At 46.4% G+C, this 16,662-nt stretch overlaps 1 pseudogene; it reads right to left on the bottom strand.

The window, feature by feature from the left end:
* Positions 1–8,063: 8,063 nt before the first annotated feature.
* LOC125153154 (zinc finger protein 501-like) lies at positions 8,064–9,699 on the bottom strand (annotated as a pseudogene).
* Between the last annotated feature and the right edge of the window lie 6,963 nt (positions 9,700–16,662).

The following is a 16,662-nucleotide window of genomic DNA, read 5'->3' as shown; positions in this document are numbered from 1 at the left end:
TCTCTTCCACCCAGCAGTGGTGAAAGGAAGCACTCTGAAGGCCAGACCCTGGTAATATACCATCCACTTGTGTTTGTACAAGGATGAATTGAGTACTGTAAATGGGTAAAGAATACTGAGTGTGAGGAAATAAGGTGTGGGGAGCCTGGTGAACTGTTTTGATGTCTGGGCCTTTGCAGGATTGAGGTGTGCAGGTGTTGGGGCACCTGGGTGGCTCAGTCAGTTAAGTGTCTGACTTTGGCTCAGGTCATGATATTGCGGTTTGTGGGTTTGAGCCCTGTGTCAGGCTCTGTGCTGACAGCTCAGAGCCTGGAGCTTGCTTTGGATTCTGTGTCTCCTTCTCTCTCTGCCCCTCCCCTGCTCATGCTCTGTCTCTCTCTCTCAAAAATTGATAAACATTAAAAAAAAAAAAGTGTGCAGGTGTAGATCTGTATATCTCCCACAGCTGTAGTCAACATATTTTTTATGCATTCCTGTCATCTCTTAGTGGGCTGGATACTTTTGGTCATCACCATGTGGTCAGGAACTCCAGGACTGTGAGAAAGAACAGCCCATAGCCTTTTTGTTAAATGGCTTTATTGAAGTATAATTTACATATTATAGAATACATCCATTATAATTGCATAATTAATGATTTCTAGTAAAATTATAGAGTTGTACAACCATTATTATCTCACCCCATTCCCATTGCCTCAAAATGCGCGGTTGGACACTTTTTTTTTTTAAGTTTATTTGTTTAATTTGAGAGAGGGAGAGAGAGAGCATGAGCCGAGGAAGAGCAGAGAGAGAGAGAGTATCCCAAGCAGGCTCCATGCTGTCAGCATAGAACCCCATGTGGGGCTTGAACTCACAAATCCACGAGATCATGACTCGAGCCAAAATCAAGAGTAGGGCACCTAACCAAGTGAGCCACGTAGGTGCCCCTGGACACTTATATAGCCAAAACCACTCCCATCCTCAGCCCCTGGCAACCACTAATCCATGTTATATCTCTATACTTTTGCCTTTCCTGATATTTGGTATCAGTGGAATCATATAATATATATCCCTTTGTGTGTCATTTCTATCACTCAGCATAATGTTGTTGAGGGTTTGGTTTTTTGGTTTTTTTTTGTTTTTTGTTTGTTTGTTTGTTTTTGCTTTTTAAACTTTATTCTGGGGGTGCCTAACTGGCTTAGTCTGTTCTTGAGGTTTATTCATGTTATGTTATATATCAGTATTTTATTCCATTTTATTGCTGAATAATATTCCCTTGTATGGATATACCACATTTTATTTGTCATTAATTGATAGACAACAGTTCTTGGCCATTACAAATAATGCTGCTAGGCATATTTGCTTACAAGTCTTTCTGTAGATGTATGTTTTCTTGTTACTTGGGTAGATTGTGTAGGGGCTGAGGGCAGGCTGCCCCAAGATGGGCCTCTTCAGCATAAAGATTATTTTGAGTTAGGGGCGCCTGGGTAGCTCAGTCACTTAAGCGTCCAATTTCTGCTTGGGTTGTGATCTCATAGTTGGGGAATTCAACTCCCGCATCGGGTTCTGCACTGGCAGCGCAGGGCCTGCTTGGGATTCTCTCTCAGCTTCTCTCTCTCTCTCTCTCTCTCAAAATAAATATTTTTTTTTTTTTTTAAGTAATCAAAACCCAGCAGATGCAGGAAAAGCTCTCTGCCTTTCCCACAACTGTCTAATTTACATTGGAAGGAGAGCCTGTAATAGGAAGAGAGCAATTAACAGACACTTCCCTTTGCCTAAGGAATTTATCTGCCTCATAGAGCAAACTTGTGTTTCTAAACATCTTTCACCTTCTTGCTAAAAGCTTTCTCCTTTTCATATCCTCAGACCTCTGCCCCTCTCCTCAGCTCATGTGAGCTTCATGTGCCCCATTGTCTTTGAAATTTCATGTCTGTGGATTCCCTGTATATGCACTCATTAAATATTATTTTCTTGTGTTAATCTGTCTCATGTCCATTTGGTTCTAAGTCCATTTAGAAGGATTATAGAGCAGAGGAAGGTCTTTCTGCCTGACAGTTTCTAGGAGTGGAACTGCTGAGTGAAGTTCACTTTAACTCTTTACTGCCAAATTTTTCCAAAGCGTCTCTACTATTTTATATTCCCACCAGCACTGTAGAACTGTTCCATTTTCTCCACCTTCCTGCCAATACTTGGTGTTGCCATACTAGCGTGAAGTGGTATCTCAATGGACTTTTAAAAATTGTGGTAAAATATACACAAAACTTCTATTTTTTAAGTGTTATTTATTTTGAGAGTGAGAGAAAGTGTGAGTGGGGGAGGGGCAGAGAGAGGAGAGAATCTCAAGCAGATTCTGCACTATCAGTGTGGAGCCCATTTCGGGGCTCAAACCCACAAATCTCGAGATCATGACCTGAACTGATGTTGGACACTTAACTGACTGAGCCACCCAGGTGCCCCTAAAACTTCTATTTTTAGGTGTATAGTCCAATGACATTAAGTAAACACACAGTTCTACAACTATCATTCCTAAACATCTCTACAACTTTTTCATTATTATACACTGAAACTCTGTGCCCATCAAATAATATTCTCAAGGGGATTTTAATGTATATTCTCCTAATGAATAATGATGTCAGGCATCTTTTCTTGTGCTTATTAACTGTTTATCTTCTTTGATAAAATGTCTACTCAAATCTTTTTGCTCATTTTTACTTGGGTTGTCTTTTTTTTTCTTTCATTTTTTTGATGGTTTATTCATTTTTCAGAGACAGAGCATGAGCAGGGGAGGGGCAGAGAGAGAGGGAGACACAGAATCTGAAACAGGCTCCAGGCTCTGAGCTGTCAGCACAGAGCCCGACCTGGGGCCCAGACTCACGGACGGCAAGATCATGACCTGAGCTGAAGTTGGACTCTTAACCAACTGAGCCACCCAGGTGCCCCTACTTGGGTTGTCTTCTTATTGAGTTGTTCAAATTCTTTATATATTCTGTATTAAGACTCCATATATATGTAGAGGTGTTTCATCTCGGCCTGTAGTTTGTTTTAATTTTTTTTAATGTTTATTTATTTTTGAGAGAGAGAGAAAGACAGAGCATGAGCAGGGGAGGGACAGAGAGAGAGAGGGAGACACAGAATCCAGAGCAGGCTCCAGGCTCTGAGCTATCAGCACAGAGCCTGACATGGGGCTCGAACTCATGAACCGCAAGATCATGACCTGAGCCAAAGTCAGACACTTAACCAACTGAGCCACCTAGGCGCCCCTTGTTTTAATTTTCATAATGACATCTTTTGAAGAGCAATATTTTATTTTTATTTATTTTTTAAATGTAAACTCTATGCCCAACATGGTGCTTGAAGTCACAACCCTGACATCAGGAATAGCATACTCTACTGACTGAGCCAGCCAGGTGCTCCTTGAAAAGCAATATTTTACATTGTGATGAAGTCTAATTTGTTAGTTTTTCCTTTTATGTTTTGTCTTCTGGTTCATATCTAAAAAATTCTTTGCCTAACTCAGACAAAATTTTTCTCCTATTAGCTTTATAGTTTTAGCTCTTACATTTCCATTTATGGTCCATTCTATGATAACTTTTTAAAAAAAAATTTTTTTTAACATTTATTTATTTTTGAGACAGAGAGAGACAGAGCATGAACAGGGGAGGGGCAGAGAGAGAGGAAGACACAGAATCTGAAACAGGCTCCAGGCTCTGAGTGGTCAGCACAGAGCCCGACGTGGGGCTCGAACTCATGGACGGTGAGATCATGACCTGAGCCGAAGTCAGACGCTTAACCAACCAAGCCACCCAGGCGCCCCTATGATAACTTTTTTAATATTTATTTTGAGAGAGAGAGAGAAAAAAAACTCAAGTGGGGGAGGAGCAGAAAGAGAGGAAGAGGGAGAATCCCAAGAAGGCTCCATGCTGTCAGCATGGAGCCCTACATGGGGCTTGATCCCACACCTGTGAGATCATGACCTCAGTTGAAATCAAAAGACAGACACTTAACTGAGCAACCCAGGCACCCCTCATATGTCTTCTTTAGTGAAGTGAGTGTTCAAGTCACTGACCATTTTTTTAAAAATTAGGTTGTCTTTTGTAAGTGTTCCTCATAGGTTCTAGATTCACATCCCTTGTTAGGATTTGTTTTGCAGATAGTTCTTCCAGTCTATGGCTTGCATTTTCATTTTGTTGAAGTGACTATTGAGAAGCAAAAGTTTGGGCGCCTGGATGGCTCAGTTGGTTTAAGCTTCTGACTTTGGCTCAGGTCATGATCTCACGGTCGTGGGTTTGAGCCCCATGTTGGGCTGTGTGCTGACAGCTTGGAGCCTGGAGCCTGCTTCAGATTCTGTGTCTCCCTGTCTCTGCCCCTCCCCTGCTCTCATTCTGTGTTTCTCTCTCTCTCAAAAATAAACATTTTAAAAAAAGAAAAGCAAAAGTTAAAAATTTTTATTAAGTCCAATTGATTTATCTTTTTCTTCTCATGCTTTTTGTTATACGTAAGAAATACACTAAATCTGAGGGCTGACCAGAACCTTTTAATACAAGGACTTTTGCCTATAGTTCTCGGGCATTCACTTTCGAATGTCCCCTTTCTGTAAAGAGAGCTTTCCTAGGATTCTTCCCTTCTGATCTTATCCTCTAATAAACTTTTGCCTGCTACTAAAAAAAAGAAAAGAAAAGAAATCCACCAAATCCAAGATCACTATGTTTTCTTCTAGATTTTTTATTGTTATGAGTTTTATGCTTACATCTATGATCAATTTTGAGTTAACTTTTGCATATGACTTGAGGTAAGCTTACAGGTTTGTTGTTGTTACATATGGCAATTCAGTTGTTCTAGCACTATTGGTTGAAAAGATTACCTTTTTCCTATTGAATTGTCTTGGTCTGTTTTGGTACATGGAACCCTAAAATCCACTTGGTATCTGGTTTCAGGCACTGAGTGGATCTGGGGGCTCAAATGATGTCAGAAGGTCTGCTTCTGACCATCTCTCAATACTTCCTTCTTCTGTGGCTGGTTCAAAGGACAGCCTTCATGTAGAGTTAAGATGAACATTAGTAGCCCAGTTCATAGGTGCTCAGAGCCATGAGGGCTTTGTTTTAGATGTTCCGGCACATGCACGTGCATGCACACACACAGCTCCAGACACAGACATGCATACGCATACACACACACACACACACAGTAGGCCAGCTGCCTTGCACAGAGCCCTGATGGGGAGAGCAAAAGTCAGATTCAGATTGGGACTACTTCACCAAATCAAGGACTCTTTGCCAAAATACTTCGTTTTACAAGACACACACCTAGGTGACCATTCAGGAAAAGGGATTGAGTTCTGATGACAAATGTCTGTCCTATGTTGCTTGCAGGTGTGGGCTCCACATGGCTCAGCTGAACATTAACTCTAATCCCAAGAAACCCTTCCATGTTGGCAGGAGGCAGTTGTTACACCCAGGAGGGAGAGCCTGAGCAGATCAAGGATCCCTGGGTACTTCATCACGATGGGGAGACTTTGAGCTTCACGTAAATTGGTCCTCTGGGGAGATCAAACTCTCAGAACCAACAGGCCTTTGTTTGCTATGTTCTGGCACCACCAGGGAAATATTGAGGTTTCAATAAGTTGGCTGATGTACAGAGAGCCGTGGTGAGGAGACTAGAAGGCAGGTAAAAGACTTCATTCATGCATTGGGAGCACTGTTATGAGGTCTAACCATAGCTAAAACGTGAGTTCAAGGAGTTGAGCTCTTGATGACCCACAATCCCTTTACTTGGAAGCCTGAGGCCTCAAGGTTCAAATGGGCTTTAGTTCTAACCCCAAGCCCCCATGTTAATAGAAGGCAATTATTGGGGCACCTGGGTGACTCAGTCGGTTGTGTCTGACTCTTGATTTGGGCTCAGGTCATGATCTCTGCAGTTTGTGAGATTGAGCCCCACATTTGGCTGTGCGCTAACAGCACAGAGCCTGCTTGGGATTCTCTCCCACTCTCTCTGCCCCTCCCCTGCTCGCATATGCTCTGTCTCTCAAAATAAATAAAATAAAACTTAAACAAGAAAACAGAAGGCAATTATTATACCCAGAAGGTCCAGGAGTGCCATACCTTGGGATGTGGGGAGCACTTAGGCAGACCTGCCACATGCCTGGGACCCTGCCATCCCTCATATGGTCAGCTTCAGGGAACTGGAGGATCCTAAGTGGAGTGGCAACAGCAGTACCGTTGCCCCTGCCACATGTTCTCAGGTAAACACTGCACCAAAAGCCTTCATGTCTTGGGATCCTGGGGCTCCAGACAGCCTGGTTCGTTTATTTTCTGACACTTGAAAGTATTGAACCAGGAGATATGCAGCCCATATATATCGGTTGCATATATACCTGTAAGTTTTATAAAGAAGCTTTCAACATTTATGAAATCAAAAGGCTTCACATAAACATATGGTTCCCTCACTCCTCTTGGAAAACCAGAAAATGGGGGCAAGCATATATTGATTCCATTATCTCTGACTCCTGTACCCGGGGACAGCCCTGCTTCATTGGCAGCAAAAAATAGCAGATGATGAAGATCATGGACACTACACTCACCTGGAATATTGGCTGGGCTACAAAAATCCTGAACTACAAGATCTCCCTTTTCTCAGGCCCAGGGTTCCTACCTGTGCAGTAAGGGCCTTGAAGTGACCAGTGCAGGAAGGCTACAGGAATCCACACCACCATTTGCTCAGGCAGTGAGCAACATACCACTGTTATGTCCTTTGTTCTAGAGGATAAGATGAGAATATGCAGGACTTCCTAAGACCTGCAGAGCAGAGTCTCTCCTATGGCCAAAGTCACTGTCAACAAACTTGGCAGACAATCCAAATCAGGTTTTTTTCAATTGCTTTTTGTTTGTTTGTTTTCAAAGAGCTGTTGTTTCTTCATCTTTTGTGGTATAAATTCCACCATGGCTGATTGAACTCAACTAAATGTTGAGTTGAACACAACCAGTTCTTGTGAGTGGGTGTGATGTAGCCCAGGCATAGCACCAGCCATTATCTCCTCTGTTTGCCAGTGTCCCTGACCTCAAAACCAGTGTTTCTGTGCCCACTGAAACAGGTTCTACCTGCCTCCTGAAGATCTTACGTGCAGTGATACCTACCTACAGATTTTGGACATCAGGGGCCTTACTCCTGGACAGTATCCCCTCAATTCTACTGGAGAATGTGGGACATTCCCAGGAACAAGGTACCCAACTCCTGCTGCCCAGGAAGTACTGGCGAATGTCCAAAGCTCTGGGTCTTACAGGTTGTCCTGGCATCCAGGACACAAGATTTGACCCAGAGACTTTCAGCCTGTCCTGGAAGCCCTTGGGCCTAGACTGCAATCTATTCCTTGCCATCCCACTGTTCAAGTTGAGGCCTCCCAAAAGACCTTCTCCCTTTTTATCCTGTTAGAGCCCAATTCATTCTCCATTTCCCACACACACAATGGATGGAGTCCCAGTATTAAAGATGGCTTCAATAGTAAGGCCTTTATTACCACACACTCTGGAGCCAGGCAGTTCCAGGGTTGGTTGATTTGGATACTGGACAATTCCATTGCAGGCACCATCTGTAGACTCAACAATGGCCACAATAAAAGGGAAACTTCTTCTGCAAGTCCTCACACTCCAGGTCAGATCCTCCTGGGGAGAACAAGGTCAGGACTATGCCTGAACTACTAGAGACAGGGCAAAGATGGAAAATGAGGCCACCCCCAAAGAGCTTCCATCACTCATGTCTCCCTCCAGGGAATGAGAGAGCACAAGATCAGCCTTCCCTGAGTATGTTGACATGATAGTTACACGCTGTGGGAAGATCTGCTGGCTGGCAGAAGTGAGATGGCATCTGGCAGTGACATAATCTGGCAAAGCACCTGGACAGGTTAGAAAGTGTGGTGAAGCTCCTGAAAGCTTCCATGTATCTGGCAATCTCCTGGTAGGGGTATTAGGATATTCAAGTTTCGGGGCGCCTGGGTGGCGCAGTCGGTTAAGCGTCCGACTTCAGCCAGGTCACGATCTCGTGGTCCGTGAGTTCGAGCCCCGTGTCAGGCTCTGGGCTGATGGCTCGGAGCCTGGAGCCTGTTTCCGATTCTGTCTCTCTCTCTCTCTCTCTCTGCCCCTCCCCCGTTCATGCTCTGTCTCTCTCTGTCCCAAAAATAAATAAAAATAGTTCTTTTTAAAAAAAAAAAAAGGATATTCAAGTTTCAACTTTTGGCTTATGGCTTCTTTACAAAGGTTCCTTTCACAGAAGTTTTCTTAGGAGTGAATCCTTTTAAGGTGAGCAAGGTGAAAGCCCCAGCTAGTTAGTGGTTTTCCACATTTGCCACACTCCTAAGTGTTTTCTTTGGTGTGACCTTTCTGGTACTGAGTGAGGCTAGTGCTCTGGCTGAAGGCTTTCCTATGTCCACTGCACTCCAAAGGCTCTTTTCCAATATGACCCTTCTGGTGTTTAGAGAGGTTTGAGCTGTAGCGGAAAGCTTTTTCCACATTTGTTACACTCGTAAGGCTTTTCTCCAGTGTGAACTCTCTGGTGCTGACTGAGGATGGAGCTTTCACTGAAAGCTTTCCCACACTGACTGCACTCATAAGGCCTTTTTCCAGTGTGAACTTTCTGGTGTTTAACAAGGTTAGAGCTATAGCTGAAGGCTTTTCCACATTCACTACACTTACAAGGCCTTTCTCTAGTGTGAACCTTCTCGTGCTGAATGAAGGCAGAGCTTTGACTGAAGGCTTTCCCACATTCCGAACACTCATAAGGCTTTTCTCCAGTGTGAATTTGCTGGTGTAGAACAAGGTTGGAGGGGCAACTGAAGGCTTTCCCACATTGGTTGCATTTATAAGGTCTTTCTCCATTATGACTCCTTTGGTGCAGAATAAGTTTGGAGGTTTGCCGGAAAGCGTTTCCACACTCACTGCACTCAAAAGGCGTTTCTGTGTTGTGAACTTTCTGGTGCCGAACAAGATGAGAGCTGTTAATGAGGGCTTTCCCACATTCTTTGCACTCATAAGGCCTTTCCCCCGTGTGTATTTTCTCGTGCTCAACAAAATCGGCAACACAGCTAAAGACTCACCGGCACTGTCTACACTCATAAGGTCTTTCTGTGTTGTGAACTTTCTGGTGCCGAAAAACATGGAAGCTGCGAGTGAAGGCCTTCCCGCGCTAGCCACATCCATAAGGCCGTTCTCCAGTGTGAACTCTCTGGTGCTGAACAAGTGTTTCCGGTGAAGGCTTTCCCACATTCACTGCAACTGTGATGCATTTTTCCAGTATGAACTTTCTGATGTGTCCTCAGTTTTAAGCTGGCTGAAGGCCTTCCCACATTCCTTACACACATGGGATGTTTCTCCATTGTGGTTTTTTTTGTGATGAACAAAGGTTGAGTCCTCTTTAGGGGCATTTCTTGTTGGCCATCTGAAGGGTCTTTCTTTGGAGTGAGTTATCAGGTGGTCAAGGAGCATAAACGCCTTCAGGAAGGCTCCCCCACAGTTGCTGCACTTGAAGGGCTTCTGTGTGGCATGGACTGCCTGCTGCTGCTGGCAACTGGTGCTGGGTTAGAAGGCCTCCTTGCGTGCGGGGCTCCTGTTCAGCTTCCCCTTAGTGTGAGTGGTCTGATGCTGGAGGAGGTCCTGGCTGCATGTGAAGAGTTTTTCTTCACTGTGCTCCTTCTGGTGCTGGTGAGAGTTTGTACTGAGCCAGAAGCCTCTCCCACATGTCTCACATTTGTATGGCTTCTGCCTAGGGTGTATTGCCTGATGCTTAGCCAGGTATAATACGTCTTTCAAGACCAGGCCACACATGTCACAAGTGGGTGGAAGGCCACACATGTCCTTCTGGGTGGAAGGACCTGCCTTAGGGGTTCTGAACTGAAACACTCCTGAAACACACTGTTCAAGAGGGGCTTTTTCATTCCATACCAACAACCTAAAAGCAGAGAAATGCTGGTGAAATGTATGTAGGCTTTGTTGGGAGGGGGCAGCCCCTTTACAGATGTGGATCTGACAAACTCAGGAATGAGTCTGTAGGATCAAGTCAGGATGAGGTAGAGCTTGTGGTGCAGGACTGGGCCCAGGAGGGCCACCGAAGGTGAACACTCAACACATGAGAACACAGGGGTGGGGTTCAGGCTGGGAGGAGGGGCAGAGACTGCAACTCCTCAGCTTTCATCAGGACCCAATACAGACAGGCTCCAGATCTCTAGGAAAAGGGGACACAGTGGTGAGCATAAGCCCAGGAAAATCCAGCTGCAACCAGGCATCTGGTGCTTAAAGTCTTTATGAGGATATGTGCACATCTCATAATACATTGACTGTGGGCTAATGTGGGACACCCCCATAAAGGGGGGAGTGGAGGGGAATAAGGAAGACACAGAGCAGATCAGTGGAGTCATCCACCACCCAGGGCCCAGGGACAAAGTAGAAATGGCAAGAATGTGGTGTCTAAAATGAAGAAGGAAAGTGGAATAAGGTAGGGCTACTGGCTCCGGCAACAAACACTAGTAGATACAGGGCAGGTGCCGAGTATACCCCAATGTAACCTTTGCTCCAGCTCCCACTCACTAGAGCCAGACCCCGTCCCAGCCTCTTTTGCAGTGTATGGAGATATGTCCACCCTGTCAGGCTCTCAGGGTTCTTTGCCCTGTTCCAGGTGAGCAACCACATAGGACTTGGAAGTTGCAAGTCCTGGGAAAAAGATAAGGTGGGTAAGTAGCTGGCCCAGCTAAGAGCAGCCCACCCTGAGAATGACCAAAGGGAGATCATGTCATCTTTGCAACTGGGAAGAAAACTCAATGTTACAAAATAAGTCTCTCAGGAGCATCTCACAGTGGTTCCCATAAGTAATAACCATGTCAACTGTCTATAGGCCATGACATGGCAAGGCTTCCGGAAATGTCTGATATTAAAAAAAAGGGAAGGGGCGCCTGGGTGGCTCAGTCGGTTAAGCGTCTGACTTTGGCTCAGGTCATGATCTCACGGTCCGTGAGTTTGGCCCCGCGTTGGGCTCTGTGCTGACAGCTCAGAGCCTGGAGCCCATTTCAGATTCTGTGTCTCCCTCTCTTTCTGCCCCTCCCCTGTTCATGCTCTGTCTCTCTCTGTCTGAAAAATAAATAAACGTTAAAAAAATTTTTTTTTAATAATAATAAATAAATAAATAAAATAAAAAATTTTTAAAAGGGGAAGAAGGGGTGCCTGGGTGGCTCAGTTGGTTGAGTGTCTGACTCTTGATTTTGGCTCAGATCATTATCTCTCAGTTTGTGAGATCAAGTCCCATGTCAGGCTGTACAGTGACAGTGCGGAGCTTGCTTGGGATTCTCTGTCTCCCTCTTTCTCTGCCCCTCCCTTGCACGCACACTCTCTCTCTCTTTCAAAAATAAATAAATAAACTTAAAAAAATAAAAAGAGGGAAGAACCTGGGCACAGAAGTGCCACTGATCTGGACAAACTTGGGCAGCCAGCCAGACCCTCAGTCCTGAGCCTTTCTCCAGAAAGCTTCAGAAGCAGATATTGGGGCTCCTCAGGGAAAGGAGTAGGCTGTGCTCGTGACCCAGCTCCTCACACACAGCAGATAGTCCAGAGGAAGAAGCAATACCCATGCTCAGCTGTGGGAAGACAGAGATGCTCCTGTTAGAAGGGGAAGGACAGAACCTAGAACAGGAAACTAGGAGGATGGGAGGGCCTTACCCAGTGAGGCCACAAGCGCCAAGTTCTCAAGCATTACATCGCAGTACAGATGTCTCTGAGCTTCATCAAGGATCTCCCACTCCTCCCAGGAGAAGTACATGGCCACATCCTCAAAGGTCCCCTAGCCCTGCCATGATGAGGAGGACAGCTAAGTCAACCAGACCAAAGGGCAGCAGAAAAACTAACAACAAAAACAAATACACAGACGAACCCATATAGGCCTAGGCCTGTGACCCCACATGCTGCCACCTTTCTGGTGTTTAGTCTCTGACCCCCAAATCACTCCTGCCAACACACTCCTAGGTCATCCTTCTCCCTAAGCTCCAATGCCATGGCTGCCACTGTCTCCTTGTATCCCACTGATTACGGTGTCCTCCTTCACACAGTAGGCAGGCAGATAAGTTGCCACAAGCTCTGGGCCTAGTATGTGGGGCCCAACTGCCTCCTACTAGGCAATTCCCCTGGGTTCCCAGATCCTGCCTCCCAGAACAACCAAACTGTGGCTCATCTCCCATAGGTCCCCGCTACCAGGACTCCCAGTCCATGAACTCATACCCCCTCTGCATGTACACATCCATCTTTGTATCCCACATCTCCAGACCCCACCACCATCCCATGAGCCATTCATCCTCTCAGCCACACTACATATTACTCTGCAAATGGGTGTCCAGAATGTGCCTAACTTGGTAAAGTCAACCAGGATCGCATCCTGAGCCAGACTTCCAAAAGTTCCGACTTCCGGAAGTAGCACCCAGCCTTTCCTTCAGTTTCTACCTTTAACTCTCAGCTACCCAGAGTGGGCCACACAGATCTCTGGGACCTCCAAGTCTCTGCCTTTCTCCATGCTGTCCTCTCACCAACCACAGTATTCCTCTCTCCTCCTAATGCACATTCAAAGCCCAGCTCCACCACCTCCCACCCTAGGCCTGAAACATCCCCAGCTGACTGCCACTGAGCTAATCTGCCATCCTGAATGAAACCCCCAGGTCCCAAAGAGGGTGGCCAAGGAATGTTGGTGAGCCCACAGAGAAGTGATAAACATCAGCCCTGGTCCCACTATCATGCTACTTGCATCTCCAGTATGCCTCAGCCTCTGTGCCAGGGACCTTGGTCACTACTTGGACCCTCCTCTCCCACACACACCTTCCCTCATGGCTGTTCCTCCCTTCGTCTGACTTTGTGACATCCACCAACCCTGCCCAGGTACCCAGGCCAGCCACCCAGTCCTCAGCTGCCCCAGTAGGACATCCTTCACCATAAGCTAAAGATGCCCCCTCCCAAATCTGAAACAGCTCCACCTTAGTTCACAGGCTGACTGTTGACTGGATGTCTCCAAGCTGAATTCCTCGGCATAACTTAGACCTGCATGTCCAGCTGCCCTTTCAGTACCTCCACCTGGAAGTCTGCAGGGCATTGCCAGGGTCAAAATCTGCCTCTTGATCTTCCCTGAAACCTGCTTCGCCCAGCCACCTCCCCATCTCAGTCGATGCCCTTCAATTCCATCTTCTCATAGCTGAGGCCAAACTCCATGGTGATATCCCTGGATATCCACATCATAAAACCTGGCTGACTTGAAAGATCCAAATCCAGCCGCTTCCAACTCCAGTCACCACTCAAGCCAAGACACCATCACTCACCTGATCCAGTAAAGGTGCATCCTTATGGGCCTCCCTTTCTGCCTCCTCACCTTCACTCCCTACCCCACGTCTGTTTTTCACTCTGCAGCCAAAGGGAGCCTATGAACACCTGAGTCATATCACCTTCCTCCTCTACTCCAAACCTTCCATGACTCACACCACCCTCAGATTACAGACCAAGCTGCTCAGGCTACCGTGTCAGGCCTGACTCTTGTCCACCTGACACGAAGGAAACCTTTCACATCCTGGTCCCTAACCCTGAGACAGCTTTCCACACCTTGTCCCATTGGATTCCAGAATTATGAAACTTTCCACATAACCCCTGGCCAGGACTCAGGACCTCGGGCTTGGGGTAATCCTAGGGTCCTAGCAGCAAAGGAAGAAAGGCGAAGGCGGAGGAGAAGAGTCCAGGGACCCACCACTCCCCTCGATCGTGGGCTCGTACTATGCGGATGCTGGTCCGGGTCCGCCAGCGCCCCCGCTGCCGCCATTGGACCCGGGCAGGCCCTGAGAGGTTGGCCGATGCCCACACCTCCACTGAGCCAGGTGCCCGCCCGCCGCCCGTCGCAATCGGAGCCTCAGAGGGGACGAAACGCGGCAGCCGATCCCATCTTCCTTACTGTCTTCCACGCTGGGTCCCGAGGAGGCGCCTGGAAAGCAGCCCCCGCCCAGAGCTCAGGTCCCCAAGGGCGCTATATAACGACCTGTCAAGAGCAAAATGAACGCCCACAACGGAGGCGCCGGAAGTCCCGTGAGCCGCAGGAAGTCGCTCTTCTTCTGTGATTGGCCCATAGCTCGCCGCCATTCCCCTTGGCCTTCTGGTTAGTGTAGTTTCAGCCTCGCATTGGCCTGGAGTGGGGCGCGGACAAAGTCTCCGTGGGCAACGCCCAAGTGGCAGCGGAGAGGCACTGGGAAATGGAATCCGAGATTAAGAATGGTAATGGTGTGTCATAGCTTCCTCTTAAAGAGGTCATTCTCGATTTCCTCCCTCAGAGATGTCCCGCCCGTGACCTGCATTCTGAACATGGAGGGACCAGCACTGTGAAGGGACCCCTAGGAACACATCTTCTGCATTTTCTGAGGATGTAAAATGAAGATAATACCTCCTTCATGGAGAGTTTTAGTAACATTAAATGTGTCTTTAATTCAGTGGTCCCCAGATCAGTAGCATCAGCATCACTGGGGAACTTGCTAGAAATGCAAGTTCTTGTCCCTTCTCCAACCCCTCATCAGAAATTCTGGGACAAGCCTAAACATTCTGTGCTTTGACAATCCCTCTTGGGTATCCTCACCCAGAATAAGCTCTAACTCAAAATCCAGTGGTGAAAGTTGGAAAATACTACAACTTTCCTCATGAGAAGTGACATGAAAAGTGCTTAGCACAGGGCCAGGTACTTGGTGCTGTGACACTTAGTAAAGGGAAACCTCACTAAAATGGAGTGCAAGGGAAAGCTCTCACTTGGTACCACTGGAAGTCAAGAACTGCTGACAGAAGAATCTTCAACAGGAAAGAAACATCAATTCCAGGCCCCAACAAGTAAAGATGTACATTGGATCTCCTAGTAGAAATCAACTGCCCCTGCAACTCAACCAATGAGAAACTGTCATCACCCTGAATTCTTTTCTCCAATGGACTTTCTTTCAAAACAGGCCCTCCCACCTTCCTCCTTCCTCTTATAAAATAACATTCCTCTCCTTTGTTAGACTTGCCTAAGGTTTTGCTGTAGCTTGCATGTTCAGAATTGCAATTCTCTGCTAATCCCAAATAAACCCATTTTTGCTGGCAAAGTAACTGTTTTATTTATTTATTTTTAAGTAACTTTTGTTTTTAAGATTGACACTACTAAATAAATGAGAGAGCTATTGTTGTTATTGTTCTTATCATCATCATCATCATCATCATCATCCCAAGGCTTTCATAGCACTGCCAGGGGAAGGCAAATTGGAGATGCTTCTCAAGAGAATCGTTGTTGACATCTGTCAAAATATAAAATGCACTCTTCCTTGATTTAGCAAATAGCCATATAGGCAATGTTCAAAAAATTTTTAAGTATGTTCATGTATTGTGGTAGGCAGAATATACTGACCCCAAAGATGTACAGGTCTTAATTTCCAGAACATGTAAATATGTTATATTACATGGCAAAGGGGAACTTAAATGGTATATGGAATTAAGATTAATAATCAGCTGACCTTTGGGACACCTGGTGGCTCAGTTGGTTTAATGTCCAACTCTTGATCTCGGTTCAGGTCATGTTCTCACTGTTCCTGGGATTCAGCCTGGCATCCAGCTCTGCTCTGTGCTGACAGTGTGATGCCTGCTTGAAATTCTCTCTTTCCCTTTCTCCCTGCCCCTCCCCTACTTATGCTCTGACCTTGAGATATGGAGATTATTCTGTATTATCTGAGGTGAGGGAGGGGTGGGCAGACAATATAATAACAAAGGTCTTTAAAAGTGGAATAGAGAGGCAGTAGAGATTGAGAGAGTCAAGAGTGCTGCAATGTGAGAAAGATTCAAGTTGCCACTACTGGCTTTGAAGGTGGAAAGAGCCATGAACCAACACATGCTCCTCTGAGCCTGGAATAGGCAAAGGAACAGCCACCAACCCATCACCCTTGAACACTTCCAGCCAGACCTTTCTCAAGAAAACCAGATCTCTGAGTCTTGCCCACATCACCTCTCCACTCAGATATCTTCCAGGCAACTCAGACACAATCCCAACTCCTGCTTTTCCTCTGGAATCTGCTCCTCTTTCCCCTTTCCCATTTCTATGGAGGGCAGTTCCATTCTTTCAACTGCTCAGTCTAAAAGCCTGGAGTCCTTCTGGACCTCCCATCTCCTTCTCACCACTCTTTGATCCATCAGCAAATACAGCTGACTCTGCCTGCAGAAGAGATTCAAAATCTGCACATCTTTTGCGACTACCACCCTAGTCCAGGCTGCCGCCTGGACTACCATCGCTGGCCTCCTTGGTTGCAGTTGCCTTCTTCCTGTGTCCCCAACCACCTCCACCTTCATCTGGCACCCTATCACTTCTCCACATGGAAGCTAAAGTTATACTTGCCAATTTAGATCAGGTCCCTCTTCTATTCACACATCTTCTCAGTTCCTAGGTCCCTCAGGATAAAGGCCTAGTATGAGCCCTTCTTCCCTTGGAGCTTTCTGGTAGAAGTAAAGGTCTTGAAGTTTCCCCAATGCCCTCCTCTCTGGGTCGCCTCCAAGCCTTTGCACATGCAGGTATCTCTGCTTGGAACAGCTTCCATGCTTCATTCCATGCGCACACTCTACTCTCCCAACCTGGGGGGATAAAAATGACCCCAGGCCGGACATCCTCAGTTTCGCGACTTGGACACTGGGG

Source organism: Prionailurus viverrinus, chromosome E2 (genome assembly GCF_022837055.1).
Source record: "Prionailurus viverrinus isolate Anna chromosome E2, UM_Priviv_1.0, whole genome shotgun sequence".
In the NCBI taxonomy this organism is placed as follows: Eukaryota; Metazoa; Chordata; class Mammalia; order Carnivora; family Felidae; genus Prionailurus; species Prionailurus viverrinus.
This window is presented reverse-complemented; position numbering and strand designations above follow the sequence as displayed.